General features: G+C 45.3%; 1 protein-coding gene across 9 annotated transcripts in view; it reads left to right on the forward strand.

The window, feature by feature from the left end:
* KCNMA1 (potassium calcium-activated channel subfamily M alpha 1) overlaps window positions 1–13820 on the forward strand; it is a 410790-nt gene that overhangs the window by 242600 nt on the left and 154370 nt on the right. The gene's annotated exons all lie outside the window — the stretch shown is intronic.

Raw genomic sequence — 13820 nt, forward strand, 5'->3', positions numbered from 1 at the left:
GACAGAAAAAGAATTGTTTTGTGTTTAAGAGCTAAAAAGAATCTCAGCTTAATGTGCACTGGTGTCAGAAATCTAATTTATCAATACCTCCATCTGTGCATTCACACCACATTCATTGTTAGCTGAGATGGTAACAAAACCTCCTGGTCTGTTGCCAGTGTGCTCTAAAAGGGCATGATGCAAAGTAATTGTCAACTTATAAACTGTATTAAATATTTCTGAAATATCTTACCAACATACTGTAGACAAATCCAGTGCAAGTTTCTGTAGTAAATCTGTTAACATATGTAGAAGTCTGTCATCTTATCCTTTTGGTAACTGGTCACCTAAACCTAAGATGGAGGTGATACTGAGTTTATACAGCATTAGACCATGTCTGCACTACCACTTCTGTCGGCAAAGCGTATGTTGTGCAAGGGTCTGAAAAAACACACCCTTGTGTGACATAAGTTTCACCAGCATAAGTGGTAGTGTGCACAGCATTATGATAGCAGGAGAGCTTCTTCCACCAACATAGTTACCACCGATCGTTGGAGGCGGTTTAATTATGTCAACGGGCAAGCTCTCTCCTGTTGGCATAGAGCGACTACACAAAAGATCTTACAGTGGTGCAGCTGCATTCATACAACTGTGCCACTGTAAGGTCTTTAGTGTAGATATAGCCTTAACCTTCACCTGAACAACCAGTTCACTTCTTAAACGAAGTATCACAACTTTGGACATGTTTTTATATTTTTAAATTATTTGTTTAAAGAATGTTTAATCATTCCAAAGTATCCATTTTTCTGCTTAAAAAGAAACTATTAAAAAAGTCATGGGGTATCCAAGACAGTCTGAATGTTTCCAGTTGTTAAGCAGATAGTTGAAATATAGCTCCCGTTTAATGTTTGATTTTACATCCCTCTTTTTTTTCATAGTTCTCTGACAAGTGATATGTGAAATGGTGTATGTGACGCTGATTTTCTTTTTGTCCAATACCACTGCAGATTAAGGGGACCCTTCTTTTCAGTCAGAATTTTGAAATGTTTTCAACTCCCATGGGCTTATCTTAAAATAGATACCTTCCAATGAATAGCCTCATTCTGCATTAGCAGGTGTAAAGGGAGCAATTTATTGTTGTTATGTTTGATCAGTTTCATCCATTACTAGAAAGGACAATATAATAGAAACATTATTGGTAACTATTTACATGAAGTTCTTGGTTTATACTGCTCCTCGATAAGAATTCATACTCAACTCTTTGCTGTCATTGCTTCCATTGTCATCCTGTGACATAAGTGTTGATATCATAGCTTTTCTTCAGTAATTTAGGAGAGGATCCATCTCCTATGTAGGTCAACTGGAGCCCTTCCCCCAACTTCAATGGGAGTTGGATTGGTCCTTATTCACAAGATGGTACAGAAAAGTCAAATAAAGTAACACAGCATGATAGAGCATCCACTTATATATATATTCATTACTTAATGTCAAAAGTTAAAAGTTCATAGTAAAGAAATATGGTAGAAAGTGAGGACAACAGAATTTCTAGGAAAAAATAAAATACTAATGAAGATGAGTTAAGAGTTTTGAGACTATGAGAGCACAGTATTTGTTATACAACAGTAGAGAAATCCACTAGTTGGAGGTCCAGTTTTTGCTCTGTTAAACTAGTGCCAAAATAGTACTGTCTGGTCTGATGAACCAGGGACTGTTTTCAGGTTAATTATCTTGTGAACTACCATAGCTAGAATACTTACATTTCATTAGAAAGCTTGGAATAATCACTTTCCAGTGACATGTAACGTTAATTTATAGTTCTGCTTGTCCATGTGATACTCGACCTCAGTATCACATACTTCTGATACCATCCTGCATTTCTACCATATGCTTTGGCCCCAGTTAACCAGAGCACTTAATCATGTGCTTAAAAATACCAGTAAATAATTAATGTAATAAATTAAATGAAACCCATGCTTTAAAACCAGGTAAAGTCCCATTCAGTTTAATGGGACCTCAAAGTTAAGCACAGGCTTAAGTGTATTGCTGAATTGGAACATGTTAATCTAACCAGAAATGTAATGGTAGAAACCATTCATTTCTCACTTTTTAGGGTTTCTTGAGAATATTGGCTCCTAGAGTCATGCCTGAATTGAAGCAGAGAAATGAGAAAGCAAGACAGTGATCAGAATAACCTGATTTTAAGCATGGGGAGTCAGTTTACTGCATTCATTATTCACCAGTATTTTTTGTTGCTGTTGATTGTGGTGAAAATATCAGACCTTTTTTCCTCCAATTCTAATGTCTTCAGCATTTAACTGGGCCTTAATTGGTAGTTCCTCTTCAATGTGAATAGGGAAGCTGCTTATACCATGGGATTGAACCCAGCTTCTCACACTTCTTGGGTGAGGGGTCCACAGTGAAGGTGTACAAATTAACTTGCCTCCTTGTTTTTTGAAACTTTAGAGAAGTTCTCCACAGTTTACATTTGATGGCAACAAAATTGTTCAGAAGAAAAAATATTTAATTAGATGCCCTTGCTTTGAGGACCAGTATCGCATGATGTTCCTGAGTTCAGAAACATTTTGAAGCTCCAGTACCAACTATTTCAGGGCCAGTGAAAGATTACTTATTTGAGTAGTGTCCCTGTGGGTGCTCCACTTCAGGTGTGCGTGTACCCCTGAGATTTGATCAGAAACTTTCGGAAGCAGTGCTCGTTCAGCTGACGCATACACCCTACACACCCTCGTGCCCCATACTGAGGCTATATAGGGCTTCGCGGGCAAACCGCACTCAGTTTCTTTTCAACCTCCTTCAGCCAGAGACAGAATTTAGTGTGCACCTGTTTCCTCTTTTATTAGTATTCTTAGTATTAATAGTTCTTAGTAGTAGTAGATTTAGTGTCTTATAGATGTTGGAACGTTTGTTCCCATTTGTTTTTCTCTTTTCTTTCAAAAAATGTATATATACATATTTTTGTTTTTTCCCCCTATTGAGGGGCCCTAACAAATCTTCTTCTGTCTGGGGTGCTGGGCTCCCTGGAGGCAAAAGATGCCTCTCTTGTCAAGAAGTAATCCCCATGAGTGACAGGTACTCCCAGTGAATTTGTTGTTCGAGACACTCATATTCCCAGCAAGCACAAGATCTACACTTCTTTTAAGGGAAGTTTCCCATAAAAACAGGGAAATAAAGTATAGGCTCTTAGTAATGGAGCTAACCTTAAGACTGGCTTATGACCAGATGCAGAAAACCCACCTGTACAAACTGTTAGTGCCCTGTCAACGTTGAGATTACAGTCACTGAGAGCTTCCAAGGTGAAGATGGCATCAAAACCCTGGTCTCTGACAATCTCTATGAGTGAGGTTCCAACAACTGTACTGGCGGTACCAAAAGCTTCCCATTCTAACATAAAGGAGGGGATAAGAGGACAAGAACAGCAAGTTCCTTCTTGAAGAAGATTCAGTCACTGGAGGCCCTGAGATGGCTGCTTGTGAGGCTCTGAGCACTTCAGATACTATGAAGAACTTCAACTAAGTCCTATACTACAGCAGTAAAGGCCTCAGCACCAAAGACTACTATTACCAAGAAATAGTGGAATCCACTATCGCCTTGGTACTCACATCAGTGCCTTGGACAATGGCATCTGGAATGTCATCAGTGCCTGCATCAAGTTCTTTTGTGTTCCTGGTATCACAGACGTTCTGGTACCTGAAAGACCTCACAGTACTGAATGAGCCTGAGTCTCCACTCCTTGTGACTTCTGGACACCTCTCAGTACTGAGGTCTGCTGAGTCACTGACTGCTCATTTTTCTGTGAAACCTACATCTTCCCTAACTTCTACTATCCATGAATCAGGGTTGCCACCTCTCATACAATATGTGGAGGAGCATTCTGACTCAGACTCTGAACTTCCAGTTCAAGGCTCTCCGCTTTATTCCAGAAGACATTATTCCCTGATGCAGATGCAACAAAGCAGGATATCAGACCCCTGCCTACAAATATTTGGGATGACCAGTGTTGGATATCTCCCCTCACCATGCCTTTTGGTTCCCCTCACTGGCCATACTGAGTGGCACACTGTCTGAAGTGGTTCACGACGATGAGTGCCAACGCATGGGGAAACTGCCAAAAAACAGGGCAGATACCCCAAACTGTCCATATGTTCTATCATTAGATTTCCCCAGACCAGTAACAAGTGTGAATGGAAGCGCAATAATTGTCCTACCATGGAATCACAAACAGACCGAAATGCCCAGGAGGATTATCTTGCAACTGAGGCAAGCTTGATTTTGTGATAGTGGGTTGCTATATACCAAAGATCACTAAAGATTCAGGTGGCTGCCACTCCCAAGAGACCAGTCACTTATCTCAAGTCAATTTGTACCTCAGATCTACATCAGAAACAATGCTTGTAGTCAATCCTATAATAAACTAACTAACGATTTATTAATTAGGAAAAAGAAATACAGGTTAAAGCAGATAAACATATATACACAAATGAGTTACAGTCTGTGGTTCTAAAAGGTAACGGAATTGTAGCAATCTGTCAGCACTGAATGTCTTTTAGGGCTAACCCAGGTTCAGTCTGGGGGTCTCTGCTTCTGTTTCCTAGTTCCAACCCTGTCAACGTCCAAAAAGGAAAAGAGATGAAAAATTTTCTTGTTTACCATCTTTATTTCCTCCTTCCAGAATCCAAGCTGATGGGATGAGCCGTTTTTTCATTTGGATAGCTGCATGGGTGTGAAGGGGCAATTAACAAAATCTATGTATTGTGATATCTCACAATGGCCCATTTAGTTTTGATGGCCTTCTTAATCAGCAGGAGACAATCTCATCTGACTGATGGTTTCAGGGCAGCCATTTTTTACAATTATAAAGCATGTGATAAAGATATTATTAATAAGATTAATGCATGCAGCAATTTACAAGCATTTCATAAAATCTAAACGCTAAACATATTGTTACAAATTCAATACCTATACTGACACACTGGCAAAAAGAATGGTTTACAGCAATGAATTTCAGTCCTTGGCTGGGGCTAAAGCCTCAACAAGAGCTTGCACTTGGTTTGCCAGCATCACTCTTGGATCCTTTCTCAATGTACCACTAGCAATTTCAAGGGACCATGATTCCCAGGAACACAGAATCCCTTGTTCCTGGATACTACCCATCCGTCCTCCCCATTCTGAGCCAAAGGAGACCTTGAAGGAGCAAGAGGCAAGGGCAGAGAAGGAGTTCTCCCCCCCCCCACACAAATATTTCTTGTCATCACCTGACGAGGCAGTAATGTCACAACTGTCTTCATTAGCCAAAAGACTTTAGGCAGTTCTGGGACCTGATAAAATAGGTTGCTGACACCCTGCAAATTCCCCTGGAGGAAGTCCAGGGTTCCCAACACAGACTTCTGGACATATAGCACAGGTCTACCACAGCATGGGCATCACTGCCAATTAATGAAGCTCTTTCTGAGCCAGCCAGGGCCATCTGGCAAACTCCGGCAATGCTTTCAACCCCTGCAATTCTGCTGATTAAAAAAAAAAAAACTACTACATTCCGACCAGGAGTTTTTATTTTCTTGCCCAGTACCAGATTCTCTGGTAGTGGACAGTCAATGAAAGGGGCAGGCAACATACCTCAAAAGCCACCTCTTATAATAAGGGCCAGAAATGTCTGGATCTTTTTGGTTGTAAAAGCTACTTATCAGTAACCTCATAGTTCATGATAGCTAACCACCAGGTGCTGAAGTCAAAACATGACTATCTGAACTACCTGACCATTTGCCACAGGAGCACTGAGAACAGTTTGAGCAACACAATAATGGAGTGTCAGCTCTTTGCAAAAATATCACTGCAGGCTTCACTCTATACAGTGGACCCTACAGCTGGAGCTATTTCCGCAGCAGTGGTGATGAGACAAGTTTTCTGGCTTCAGTTGTCTAGATTCCTGTGAGAAGTACAATCTATAATGGAAGGTTTACCTTTCAATGGCTACAAGCTCTTTGCAGACTCCATAGATGACTCGCTTCATACCTAAAGGACTTTAGGGCAACACTTTAGGTCTTTGGGGATATACACACCTGCAAATAAGAGAAAATTTAGCAGATCTCAATCAGCACAAAGATCTCACCCTGTTCGATTTTCCATCTTCCATAGGCCACCATAACCACTAGCAAAGAGATTGATATTTTCAAAGAAGACGCCTACAACCACATTGACTGTTTCATCCCAACCATCAACATCATCCATATGCCAATTTTGATGGTTTGGTCAAGAGTCTAAACCACCAAGTGACCAGAATTTCTCAGGTGCATTACACAACCCCTCTACTCAATTTGGGGTACCGCCTCTCTCTGTTCTTTGAGTATGGGAGGCTATGACATTGGAAAATGGATATTGGAGGCCATTACATTGGGTTATACTATCCAATTTACCTTAATCTTGCCTCCCACCCCCCTTTCCTATCCCTCTTCATGGACTCCCTTAGATCAATTACTGACACAGGAGATCTCATTGCTCCGAAGTCTAGGAGATATAGAACCAGTTCCACTTCAACACAGGAGAAAAGGGTTCATTCAAAATATTTTCTGATAGTAAGAAAAACAGGGATTAGAGACTGATACTAGATCTCAGACAATTAAACAAGCATGTCAGACATCTGAAATTCAGGATGGTGTCCCTAGGAGCTATAATTCCCTCCCTGGAATTAGGGGACTGGTTTTTGACCTTTGACTTCAAAGATACCTGTTTCCACATAGCAATTCATCCCTCTCGAAAAAGATTTCTTCATTTCACAGTCACAATTATTACCAGATCTGGCCCTACCCTTTGGCCTGTCATCCACCCCACTGGTGTTCTCAAAGATCACAGTGGTCGTAGCAGTCTACCTCCATCATCTAGGAATAAGCCTTTCCCTAGCCCGACAACTGGCTCCTCAAGGGACAATGATATCAGGAGGCATGGTTGGCAATTCAAACAACAACTTTACTATTCCAAAGTTTAGGCCAGCAGATAAATCTTGAGAAATCGATTTCGACCTTACACAGCAAATTCTCTTTATAGGAGAATTTTTAGATTTGATAATGAGCAGAATTATCTCCCTCTTGACAGGTTCCTTGCTCCTTATCTAAAGATTGCAGCTGAACTCTCAAGTTCCAGCAAGGACATATCTGCAACTGCTGGGACACATTGCAGCCTGCATTTCTGTGACACAGGTTGCATCCTTGATTTCTCCAGGGGAGGCATAGAACAGTTTATGTACCCAAAAACACAGTCTGAACAAACAAGTATCAAATGGCTTCTTCAGTCACGCACCTAGTGGCAGAATCCCTCCAAGATTTGTGCAGGAATCCTCTTCACCCAGAATCTCCCTATTATTATGTTAACATCAGATGCTTCCCTCTTGGGATGGAGAGCACATTTGGGTCCTCACATGGACCAATGCAAATGGTCATGACAGTGACACATCAATATGTTGGAGTTAGAGCGGTTAGAACTGCTTGCCTTCACTTTCGTCCCCTACCAAAAACAAGTCCATGAAGATCATGACAGACAACATAGCTTGCATGTATTATATCAATCATCAGCGGGGTGTGCACTCCCCCCACACTGAACTAAAGCAATAAAGCTGGAACTGGTGCTTCTTCTTCGAATGCTTGCTCATATCCATTCCAGTTAGGTGTGCGCGCGCCGCGTGCACGTTCGTCGGAGACTTTTTACCCTAGCAACACTCGGTGGGTTGGCAGGTCGCCCCCTGGAGTGGTGCCGCTATGGCTCCTGATATATACCCCTGCCAGCCCATCCGCACCTCAGTTCCTTCTTACCGCCCGTGTCGGTCGTTGGAACAGTGGAGCGCGGCTTAGCTGATCTCCACCTCCCTAGCGATTCACTCATTTGTATAGTGTCATGTATATAGTTCTTTTCTGCAGTTCTAGTTAGTATTAAGTTAATAGTTCTTATAGTTGTGTATATAGTTAAAGAGGATCAGGGGCTCACCCCTTCTCCTCCCCCAGTACTGGGGCCCATGCCCGGTTCACTGGGCTTCAAGCCTTGTGCGGCCTGTCATCGGCCAATGCCCACAGGAGACCCGCATGACTCCTGTTTAAAGTGCCTAGGCGAATCCCACCTTGCGGACAAGTGCCGAATCTGCAAGGCGTTCAAGCCCCAGACAAAGAGAGAGCGGGCTATTCGCCTGAAACAACTTTTGATGGAGGCAGCTTTAACTCCTCCATCCTTGGCACCGACTCCGGCACCGGGAACAAATGCCTCAGCACCGATAAAGGCTCCTCGTCACCACCCTTCACCGGCCCAACCCTCTGGCCGGCACCATTCCCTCTCCTCAAGGAGCAAGAAGCACAAGCCTCCTGCGGCACCTACAGCTACACCGCAGTTGGAGCGTATCTCCAAGACGGACCGCCCGGCACCGTCAACTGCCGTGGCAGCGCTTGTCTCTGCACCGTTGATTCCGGTTTCACAGGAGCCATTGAGTCCGGTGCCTACCAGCTCCCCAGCACGCGCTGTGGTTGAGCTTGTAGTGCCCTCCACGCCGAAGACCTTCTCTGCGGCACGGGACCTAATCGCGCTAACAGAACCTGAACCCACTGGTGCGGGTTATTCAGTCGATGGGCAAGCCCACCATGGTGCGACCATCTTCACCGGGCACCACTGAACACCGTCGGTCTCGATCTAGATCCCGCGATCACTCTCGGCCTTGACATCATTCCCGATCCCTGCGCCGCTCGCAGTCCTAGTACCGTTCTCCACGGAACCGGTTGTACTCGCGGCACTGTTCGAGATCTCAGTCGCCGTCGTGGTACTCTCGGCACCAATCCAGATCCTAGCACCGACGTACGTCTCGCAGCCGATCTCGGCACGATGATATAAGGCACCAGTCGACCTCTCGGCACTGTGCTGGTAGCAGGTCCCGGTCCCGCTCCTGATACTGCCACGATTCCCGGTACCGTTCGCCGGTACCGCACAGAGACGAGCTCTATGGGCGCAGAGACCTGGCCCAATCAACCTCAGCTCCTCCGTGGCCGTCGCATCACCCGACCGCCTCCTCTCACACGGACAGCGCCTCCTACGGGGGTTCAGATGTGCAGGCCCACCTGGACTATGGACCACCTCAATGGTCTTTTTGGACACCTTGGGCCTATCACCAAGCCCAAGGCGAACCAATGGGCCCAGCACGCTCCGGCCACTTGGAGCATCGTGCACCAGAGGCCACAGTCAGCAGGCCTCCCCCCGCTGGTACGGAGGAAGACTCTACACATGCACCTGAGCAGCATGATGTTCCGGAGACGGAGGTTCACCAGGATGAGGCGTCAGTCCAGGACCCACTCATCCCAGGGTTGTCATCCTCCTCTTCCCTGGATGAGACGGTAGCGGGCACGTCATCATCAGCGCCCCCACTAATTGATCTCCGAGCACACCAGGATCTTCTGCGGCGTGTTGCCCAGAATATCAGTCTTCCCGTAGAGGAAGTTCCTGAGGTGGAGGACCCGGTGGTTAGTATATTATCGGCGGAAGCACCAACCAGGGTGGCCCTCCCCATCATCAGTTCGATCCAAGCCAGAGTGGACACCATCTGGCAGTCCCCGGCTTCCATCCCACCCACAGCCAGGGGAGTAGAACGAAAATACATGGTGCCTTCTAAAGGGTCTGAGTACCTCTACGTGCATCCCGCCCCCTGCTCGTTAGTGGTACAATCAGTCAACGAACGGGAGCGCCACGGCCAACCAGCCCCCGTGCCAAAATCTAGGAAGGCCAGGCGCATGGATTTGTTGGGCTGGAAAATATACTCTGCTGGAGGCCTTCAGCTCCATGTGGCGAACCAACAGGCCGTCTTAAGCCGCTACAGCTACAACACCTGGGAGGCTGTCGGCAAGTTTACCGAGTTGGTTCCCCAGGACTCCCGTCAGGAGTTTACAGCTCTCCTAGAGGAAGGAAAGAGGGTCGCGAGAACCTCACTACAAGCCTCGTTAGATGCCGCCGACTCTGCAGCCAGAACGGTCGCCTCTGGCATAGCTATGCGCCGCATATCTTGGTTGCAAGTGTCCGGCCTACCGCCTGAACTACAGTACACCATACAAGACTTGCCATTTGATGGACAAGGTTTATTCTCGCAAAAGACAGACCCCAGACTACAGAGTCTGAAGGACAACCAGGTTATTATGCGTTCTCTGGGAATGCATACACCCGAGATGCAGAGACGCTCCTTCCGCTCCCAACCTCAGCGCCCTTACCCCCCACCTCGGCCAAGACAGGATCTTGCCCGAAGACTAGGTCGTAATACCCGCAGACGTCAGTCTGGACCTCAAGGGGGCAACAATTCTGATCCCGCGAAACCACCACCGGGACCCAAAGCAAACTTTTGAGGGTGCGCCCGAGAGCAGTGTACCAATTCCCTCCCTGGATCCTCTTCACTTTTACATCTGCCTTTCCCCGTTCCTTCCAGCGTGGTCCCAGTTGACCTCAGATCGTTGGGTCCTACGTACGGTGGAGCTTGGATACCGTCTTCAGTTTATTTCTCCTCGTCCCTCTTCAGGGACCCCTCTCATGAGCAACTCCTCATTCAGGAGGTTCGCAAGCTCCTCTCAATCGGAGCTATAGAGGAGGTACCGAAGGAGTTAAGGGGCAAGGGGTTTTATTCCCGATATTTTTTAATCCTCAAGACAAAAGGGGGCCTCCAGCCCATCCTGGACCTGTGAGGACTGAACAAATTCATCAAAAAGTTCAAGTTCCACATGGTATCCCTAGGAACCATCATTCCTTCCCTGGATCCGGAGATTGGTACGCCGCTCTCGACATGAAGGACGCATATTTCTGCATTGCAATTTATCCCCCGCATAGGAGGTATCTGCGCTTTGTGGTAAATCAGGGTCGCTACCAGTTTACTGTCCTCCCCTTTGGTCTTTCCTCGGCCTCTCGGGTCTTCACGAAGTGTATGGCGGTCGTCGCTGCTTCCCTGCGCCATCGTCGAATACACGTCTTCCCTTACCTTGACGACTGGCTTATCCGAGGGGCTTCAGAGGCACAAGTCGTCAGCCATGTTGCCATCATCAGGGAGCTGTTTATGCGTCGAGGCTTGATCATCGGCCTTACATTCCGCAACGTCTCGCTCCGACCCCACCGCCTAGGTAAGGCTTGGGAATCACCTAACTGGAATGGATATGAGCAAGCACTCGAAGAAGAAAAGACGGTTACTCACCTTTGTAACTGTTGTTCTTCGAGATGTGTTGCCATATCCATTCCACACCCGCCCTCCTTCCCCACTGTCGGAGTAGCTGCCAAGAAGGAACTGAGGTGCGGATGGGCCGGCAGGGGTATATATCAGGCGCCATAGTGGCGCCACTCCAGGGGGCGACCTGCCGACCCACCGAGTGTTGCTAGGATAAAAAGTCTCAGACGAACGTGCACATGGCGCATGCACACCTAACTGGAATGGCTATGAGCAACACATCTCGAAGAACAACAGTTACAAAGGTGAGTAACCGGCTTTTCGCCAATCAGATAATTACCTAGGCTTCTTATCTCCCGGGTACACAAAACAACATGGCAGAGAACCTCAGCAGACATTTCTCCCTAAATTACAAATAGGAGTTGGATTCTTGAGTCTTCAAAAAAATTTCTAGTTTGAGAATGTCCACAGGTTGACCTTTTAGCCATGGCAGCCAACACGCAGTACAGGAAATTCTGTTGCAGAGGGGAACTTGATCCTCAATCTCTAGGAGAGGTTCTCTTCATTATATGGATGTTTTCTTTATGCATATCCTCCAACTCCATTGCCTTTAAAAGTCCTCATCAAGATCAAGCAAGACCAAGCCAAGATCATTTTGATTGCACCAACTTGGCCAAGACAAGTTTGGTTTCTTACCTCATTAAATTCACCTCTTGCCCTGCATGGCAGCTACCAATCAAACCTCTACTATTGTCTCAGGATGCAGGTCAGGCGCTTCATCCCAATCTGAACATTCTGCAGCTACAAACATAGTTCCTCAGTGGTTCTCCAGACCAGAAGCTACCTGTTCATCAGAAGTACAAAATGTACTTTTAAATAGCAGAAAGAGATTTACCAGACACACTTGCCTTCAGAAATGGAGAAGATATAATCTTTGATGCATCTGGTGCCATCTTTCTCCTATCTAGTCATCTTGTTCCACAATCTTGAATTACCTGTTGGAATTGAAAGCTTCAGGTCTTTCTATGGGTTCCATCCAAGTTCATTTAGCGGCAATAACAGCTTTCCATGTGCTAGTAGAAAGTTTTTAATATTCGCTCAGCCAAACAGAGCAAGATTTCTGTAAGGCTTTGAGATTTTTTTCCTCAGTTTAGAGCCCTGACACTGCTTTGGGATCTCAACCTGGTTCTTAACTGTCTCATGAAACAGCCCTTTGAGCCACTGGCTATGTGCTCACTGTTACATCTGTCTATGAAGATGGTCTTTTTGGTGGCCATTACTTCTGCTCAAAGGTTTGCAGAGATGGGGGCTTTAATTGCAGGCCCTCCGTTTACTGTGTTCTCCAAAGGGAAGGTATCATTATGACCCCATACAAAGTTTTACCTAAGGTTTCTGCTGAGTTTCACGTTAACCAAACTAGTCACCTTTTGTTTTGTCTTTTCCTTAAGCTTCATTGGCCTGCCCAGGAGTCTGTCTTCTGTACATTAGATGTTAAGAGGGCATTAGGCCTTTTACTTTGACAGAACCAGGCCATTCAAGAAGACCCATAGACTCTTTGTTTCTATTCCAGATAGGTCAAGGGGGAGCCTGTTTCCACTCTTTAACTTTCTATATGGATTTCTGGATGCATTATTGCCTGTTATTGTTTTGCTGAGGTTCCGCCTCCACTACAAGTGGCTGTGCGCTCTACTAGATCATGGTCTATGTTGGTAGCCCACTCAAAAACTTTCCAGTTGCTGAAATCTGCAAGGCTGCAACATTGTCATTGGTGCATATGTTTTCTATCCACTATGTCTTAGTTCACGTTGCAAGATCAGATGCTGCAGTAGGTCACGCAATTCCTTCTTCATCGATGGACTCTGTTCCAAAACTCCCACCTCCTTGAGGGATTAATGCTAGGGAGTCACCTGAAGTGAAGCACTCACAGGCATGCTACTTGAAGGAGAAGAAGAATTTACACAGCTTGTGTAGTAAAACGAGTTCTTTGAGATTTGTGTCCCTGCGGGTGCTCCACTATCCACCCTCCTTACCCTTTGCTTCGAAGTTACCTCTGCCGGACTTTGTGGTAGAGAAGGAAATGAAGGCAGTTCACTCATGCGGCCTTATATAGCCTCGTTACAAGGTACAAGGATGTTCAGGGCTCATATGCAGGCCAAACAGGCACTGCTACCAAAAATCTCTGCTTAAAGGCACACGGGGCGCATGCACATCTGAATTGGAGCATCCACAGGGACACATATCTCAAAGAACTCCAGTCACTACACAAAGTGAGTAAGCTCTCTTTGTGTACTAGGCCTGCACAACAAACCAGATGATAACATTTTTTGTCCTTGATTTCCATTATTATCTTTAATGATACTTGCTATTTATCTGTTTTTATAAGCAAATGATATACGTGTCCCCTCTGAAGTCAGTGATAGTTTTTCTGTGCAAGAACCATAGGATGAGACATACTTGTGTATGCATTTTTACAGAAATACATAGTGAAATCCTGGCCTCACTGTAATCAGAAGCAAAGCTGCCATTGACTTCAGTAGAGCCACAATTTCAACCATAGTATAAACATCTATTTCCCTAAGCAATCATTTGCTGTGTACATATTTCATGATCCTTTTTTACCTTTGTTTCTTATTTTTCACACTGAAATTTAAAGATCTATTTTATTTTG

Source organism: Gopherus evgoodei, chromosome 7, assembly GCF_007399415.2.
Source record: "Gopherus evgoodei ecotype Sinaloan lineage chromosome 7, rGopEvg1_v1.p, whole genome shotgun sequence".
Classification (NCBI taxonomy): Eukaryota; Metazoa; Chordata; order Testudines; family Testudinidae; genus Gopherus; species Gopherus evgoodei.